Raw genomic sequence first — 6,826 nt, 5'->3', positions numbered from 1 at the left:
AAAAATAAAACTTACAGATTAATAAGCACCATTACAACAGTTTTCCTGAGGATGAATTGGGCCCCAAGAAACTGATTTACACTCACTGAGCCACAAAAGACTAATTCATAAATCAGATTCTATTTATTAATTTTCAGTGAGTAATATCAGTCCTGAACAAGTTGAGTATTCATGTCAGCTTATTCACTTCTCGGTGGGAAAACACACTTGGCAAAACAATCAAGATCAAAGTCCCAGAGTAAATGCAGTCAGAGTATACAGCATGAATGCTTTGAGGGAGAACATCAAATCCTGGTAGCTGTGAGCTTCTGCCCTCCCCCAGCCTCTTCTAGCTGAAGTCATGAATTCCTTCTGCCTACTCACCTAATTCTGGAACTGGGGTGGAAAATTCAATAAGCAGTTTGGAGTGTGGGATTACTCTTCCTTCCTGCTTTGGTTTTGACAGTTTTTAATCCAGTTACTTGTTGAATCTGAGACTGCTCTGATTCACGTGAAAGTGATGTTCTCTCCAAATGTAATAGGTATTTCAACTGACTAGTTCTATCATCCAAGGCCTTGGTTTCATTGCTAATCTAGAGAAATTTCTATTGTCCCCACAGAATAAAAAATGTGAGAGACTTAAAGCACATGTCATCATTTTAAGGAGAATCTGCAGATCAGCTGTTGAGAAATACTGCTTGAAATGCCCATCAAGCTTCACTCTTTCAGCTTTGCAGCTTCCCGTTTCAAAAAACATATAGCAGTTTACTTTGAGGATTGGTTGCTCTTCCTATCTTTTAGAAAGCCAGATGGGAACTAGCAAAGAGGCCTTAGATTTGCCTACTAGGGAAATAAAATAGAGCCCTCCTGGCTCTATGAGATCTAGCCTATCTCAACAGGACTAGAGCTCCACAGTAAGATTTGGTCATCAAGTCTTCCTTTATTCACACTGCTCCCTCTGCAATTTACTTCTGGACCTCATAGACTGATTGAGGACAGGATTTTAGAGTCTTGTGTCTGGACTCTCTCCTCCTTTTGTCCTGTCTCCTTTCCTCTCCTCTCTTGTCTCTCACTCACATTCTCTCTCTCTCACAATAGAAACATGTTAAGAAGAAAAAAAAAAAAAAAACCTCCTATCTTGAATAGGGATTTCTGCCTTTCTGGGACCATCCCAAGGATTAGAACAAATGCTAAGATTCTATTTCTCCCTTCCTACTTAGTGCCTTAGCCTCCATATCTTTCCTTACCCCTAAAAGTCAGTCCTCTAGTGGCAGATATCTGCTTTCTGGGGCTCCGAGTGGAAGCTGGCTAAACTAAGGGCCAAGCTAAGTTTTATGTTAATGAGAAATAGTAAGCTGGTAGAGGAGTAAATTAATAGATTTTACTATATCGCTTTCTAGATCTATGATCTTAGCTAATTAAGTCACTTATCTTCTCTGGAACTTATCTTTCTTAAATGATAAATAGAGAAGAGGGATTTATTAATAGTAACAAGTTCTGATTAAATGGTTTTCTAATTGTGATCTATAGTTGTTTGGGCCTATCACACTTCACTTCAACCAGAGCAATTCTGCTGTTTTTTCCTGTCTATAGTATAAGGAGACTCCAAACTAAAGCTTCATTGGGGAAAAAAAGGGATTAACTAGTGAAAAAAAAAGTTTTAAACAACTTGCTTAAAGATTTTTGAGGGCCAATCTAATCCTAACATGTTTTTATTAGGTAGTAGAAGCTCTCTATAACCACCTCTCTATGAGCACACCTGTGGTTGGCTTATCCAAAGGATAAATATACTAGGTAAGGATTTCAGTCTGCAAGTCCCAATCAAGCAACATCATGAAAGATTGGTAAGGGACATATATGAGGGACAGCTCATAGTCATTAAATAATTGTCCCAAATTCATGACCTGCCCCTCCCCTTGTGTTATGTATCCCATAGATGCTGAGCTCCTCATAAGTTGTCTGCATAAGCCTGCCTCACAATGGATAGACATTTATGAGTGCCTGCTATGTATGAGGCTCATAGTTGGGGGATATAGGGGGCGTTACAAAAGATTTTTCAACTATATGTTGCCTACAAGAGGCTCACTTTATTTTTTTTTTTAAGTTCATAAATAAATTTAATTCTCATAACAACAGATTGATGTAGCACATCCTTACTTTACAGGTAGAAAACTAAGGCAAGAGAGGTAAAGTTTTCCTGAAATCATAATTATTCCTTCATCATTTATTCAACACATAGATTCACACACTGGTAATTGGTGGATCTGGAACTCAAACCCTTTTCTTCCTTACTCAGCAACCCTTTATCATTGCGTGCTAAGTTGCTTCAGTTGTGTCTGACTCTATGAGACCCTATGGACTGTAGCCCACCAGGCTCCTCTGTCCATGGGATTCTCAAGGCAAGAATACTGGAGTGGATTGTCATACCCTCCTCCACGGGATCTTCCTGACACAGAGATCAAACCCACATCTCTTATGTCTCCTGCATTGGCAGGCAGATTCTTTACCACTAGTGCCACCTGAGAAGCCCCCCATCACTAGTCTTCTGGTTTCCACTTGGCTAGGAGATATCCAATCAATCCCTTTCTCTATTTCCATAGCCACTGTCTTAATTCAGATTCATAATTTATCTTCTGGACTATTGCAATTGCCTATTGCATATGCCAGAAAAGAGTTCTTGGCTTCTAGTCTCTTGCCTCTTTAATCCATTCTTCACTTAGTTGTAATAGCTGTTCTATAACACAAATTTGACTGTATTGTTTCCTTTCTTTAACATCAAAACTCCTACTGTCTTTAGAATGAAGTTCAAACTCAACATGGAACATGGAGTACTTCATTATACCACCCAGTTGCTTAGGCCAAAGCCTTATGGTCATCCTTGCTTTCTCTCTTTCCTTTATTCTTTGTCCATTAGCAACTTCTGTCTACATGGACCTCTAAAACACATCTTGAATCTGTACACTTTACATTTTCACTACATTTATAGCTATCACACTTGGCTGATCCACCATAACCTCTGTCATTTAGAGAATCCCTGTTACAATAACCTTCTAATTGCTTCACTCTTGCTTCCCTACAGCCTACTCTCCAAGTGACAGCCATGTGTGCATGCACGCTCAGTCGCTTCAGTCATGTTCAACTCTTTCTGACCTTATCGACTGTAGCCCATCAAGCTCCACTGTCCATGGGATTCTCTAGGCAAGAGTACTGGAATAAGTTGCCATGCCTTCCTCCAGGGAATCTTCCTGACCCAAGGATTGAACCTATATCTCCTGCATTAGCAGGCAGAATCTTTACCCACTAAGCGACCTGGGAAGCCCACATGACAGCAATAGTAGTCCTTTATAAATCCAAATTAAACCATGGTGTTCTTCTGCTCAGTATCTCCAATAAGATACTATCTCAGTCAAAGAAAATGACATATTAGACTCTAAATAATATGCTCCTATCCCCTGCTAAACCTTCACCTCTGATTTCTGTTCTTCAAACATATCAAGTTCATTCCCATCTTAGGATATTCCTGAAGCAATTTCCACTGCCCCAAATGCTCTTCTTTCCTAATGTCTCATGCCTAGTTTCTTCTCATCATTTAGATCTCAACTTAAATGCCATCTTCTTAGAGGGGCCTTCATGGACCACTCAAATTAAGATCCACCCAGTGAGTCTATCATACTACCTTATTTTGTTTTTTGCACAGCACTTATAACTATCTGGTATTTTCTTGTTTGTTGATTGCTTGTCTTCTTATACTAGACAGTAAGCTCCATAACATTAGGACTTTGCCTAATGGACTATTTGCCTATGGACTTTGCCTACGGACTCACTAATGCCTAGTGAGTAGTCTTGCTCACTACTCTATTCCTAGTACTCACAATAGTGTATGGAACACAATAAATATTCTATAAATATGTGTAGGGTGGATAAATTATTCTTTTCTACATCTCCAATTTCTTATCACTCCCTTTCCCATCCTGCTCTCAATTTTGTTAAAATCCCAGAAATGTCCATGCTCTTTTTTTGTCTTTGCTTAGACAAAATTGCCTTCCTGATAAGTTCCTAGTTATCATTCAAGACTCACTTCAAATATCACTTCCTCTGAGAAGCCTTTTTCTGATCCCTCCAGGAAGAATACAGACTTTGGCTCTGTGTTGCTAGAGTGCCTGGTTCATATAGTCATTATACTCTCCACTGAAGCCATTTTTCAGTTTGTCTGTGCCCTGAAGCCATTCCCAGCACTTTTCATAATGATTGACATTTAATGAATGTTTACTAAATGAATAGATGATATCAAAGCTAAAGCCTTCCAAACTACCAGACCACCTCCTTAGCCCTCTTGAGCTGCTGGAGAGACAGCATGGATATAGCATTGTGAAACTGAAAGATTTGGCTGTTGGAGTTTGTTGTCATTTCTATGTTTCTTGCCTTTTCTATGTTTCTTGCTAATTTCAGGGCACTGAATGAGTTATTCACCTTTATAAGACTCATGGTCGGAAGATTCCTAGCTTGCGGGCCGGAGCACAGTCCTAATGGCGTGGCGGAAGCTAGTGCTCTGTGTCCAGTCCACGTCCTTCCTTGGGCAGGGCTGCCACTCTTGCCTGTCCGTTTCCTCATGGCGCTGCTCCGACACCCGACGGTGTCCACCAATTTAGAGAATAATGACACAGGAGTTAATTCTAAACCTAAAAGTCATGTGACTATCAGGCGGGCATTTTTAGAAGAAATTGGAAATCGGGTTACAACCTGAGTCATACAAGTAGCTAAGAAAGCCCAGAACACTAAAGTACCTGTTCCACCCACCAAAACAACAAATGTCAACAAGCACTCGAAACTGACTGCTTCTGTGAAACCAGTGCATATGGATGTGTTGGCTCCAAAAGGTCCTTCTCCCACACCTCAGGACATCTCCATGAAGGAAGAGAACCTCTGCCAAGCTTTTTCTGATGCCTTGCTCTGCAAAATTGAGGATATTGATACTGAGGACTGGGAGAACCCTCAGCTCTGCAGCGACTATGTGAAGGATATCTACCAGTATCTAAGGCAGCTTGAGGTGTTGCAGTCCATAAACACATTTCCTAGATGGGAGAGATATAAACAGCCACATGCGTGCCATCCTGGTGGACTGGCTGGTGCAAGTGCACTCCAAGTTCAGGCTGCTGCAGGAAACGCTGTACATGTGTGTTGCAATCATGGACCGATATTTACAGGTTCAGCCAGTCTCTCGTAAGAAGCTTCAGCTGGTTGGCATTAAGGCACTGCTCTTGGCTTCCAAGTATGAGGAAATGTTTTCTCCAAACATCGAAGACTTTGTTTACATCACTGACAATGCTTATACCAGTTCTCAAATTCGAGAAATGGAAACTCTGGTTTTGAAGGAACTGAAATTTGAGCTGGGTCGACCGTTACCACTACATTTCTTAAGGCGGGTATCGAAAGCTGGGGAGGTCGATGTTGAACAGCACATTTTAGCCAAATACTTGATGGAGCTGACTCTCGTTGACTATGACATGGTGCACTATCACCCTTCCAAGGTGGCGGCAGCCGCTTCCTGCCTGTCCCAGAAGGTTCTAGGCCAAGGAAAATGGAACTTAAAGCAGCAGTATTACACCGGCTACACAGAGAGAGGTGCTGGAGGTCATGCGGCATATGGCCAAAAAAAGTCATGCGTGTCAACGAGAACATGACCAAGTTCACCACCATCAAGAATAAGTATGCAAGCAGCAAACTCCTGAAGATCAGCATGATTCCTCAGTTGAACTCAACAGCCATCCAGGAGCTTGCCTCACCTCTGCTGGGACAGTCCTAGGCTTCAGGACCCTGGGGAAGAGTGTGTCGTCTGTGCATTTTGTCTTGCTGATCTGGAATTCCTGAGTTTGTATATAGTCGTCTGGTCTATCTCATGAAACCTCTTAGACCAGTTTTCTAAATGTATATTGGGGGAAAATAAAGCTATTGATTTTCTTAAGGTAAAAAAAAAAAGACTCATGGTCTTCATTTGTAAAGTGAGCTAACAAAATGACAGTCTGTTTGTCTGAGGCCGAGGGGTTTCTTGGACATAGGAATTTTAGCACTAAAAACAGATAAATCCTAAGCACATCAGAAGAGCTAGTTATCCTAGCTAACAACTACCTTGTTGTCTTGCAACAAAACTTAAAAATAACATATGCAACCCCCTTAGTACCTCTTAGACTGTTTTCTGGTCTAATAATCTCTTCCCCTCCCCTTACTGATCTAACTGCAAATCTTGGCTGTCCACTGGATTTCTCAGCACTTGCCTTTTTTATCTGACACCCTCAGACCCATTAAAAGAAATATAGCATTGCATTAAAGACTGGTCTAGAATAACACAGACCTATGTTTGACAACTAACTATGCCTACAAACTGTTCTTAGAAACTTATGTAATCTCTCTGAACACTGGTATGCTTAAGCATTGAATAGTGACAAGAGTACATATGTAGAGGAAAAGTTTCTTCCACCCTTGTCTTATCCCTCTGCTCCCTCTCTTCCTCTAAGAGGAGGCAATACTAATAACAATGAAAGAAGCCTACAACATCGATTGTCATATTCACTAGTGGGAGTTGTTGCTATACATACAAAGGTCATATGCATCTCTATGTAGTCTCCTCAAAATTAGCCTCAAGTATGCATATATCTTTTTTGTCATCATTGTGATTATCTCTCTGTTATTGTGGTCCCTGTTCTACTCAAGCCCTCTTCTTGAAATACATGCAAAACACACACTTTCATCTCCCTTGCAACTGAATGAGCCAGAGCACTCAGGACAAGCCCTTGGCAGATGCATTTACTTCCTCTTAACTTTCTGATTTCATGCAAATGGTCAGAGGAAT

The 6,826-nt window shown here is 40.9% G+C and overlaps 1 pseudogene; it reads left to right on the top strand.

Annotated features, from left to right (window-relative positions):
• Nucleotides 1-4,588: 4,588 nt before the first annotated feature.
• On the top strand, nucleotides 4,589-5,782 carry LOC122690554 (annotated as a pseudogene).
• The last annotated feature ends 1,044 nt before the right edge of the window (nucleotides 5,783-6,826 follow it).

Source organism: Cervus elaphus, chromosome X, assembly GCF_910594005.1.
Source record: "Cervus elaphus chromosome X, mCerEla1.1, whole genome shotgun sequence".
NCBI lineage: Eukaryota > Metazoa > Chordata > Mammalia > Artiodactyla > Cervidae > Cervus > Cervus elaphus.
Note: the sequence above shows the minus strand (reverse complement) of the source record. Positions and strands in the feature narration are given on the sequence as shown.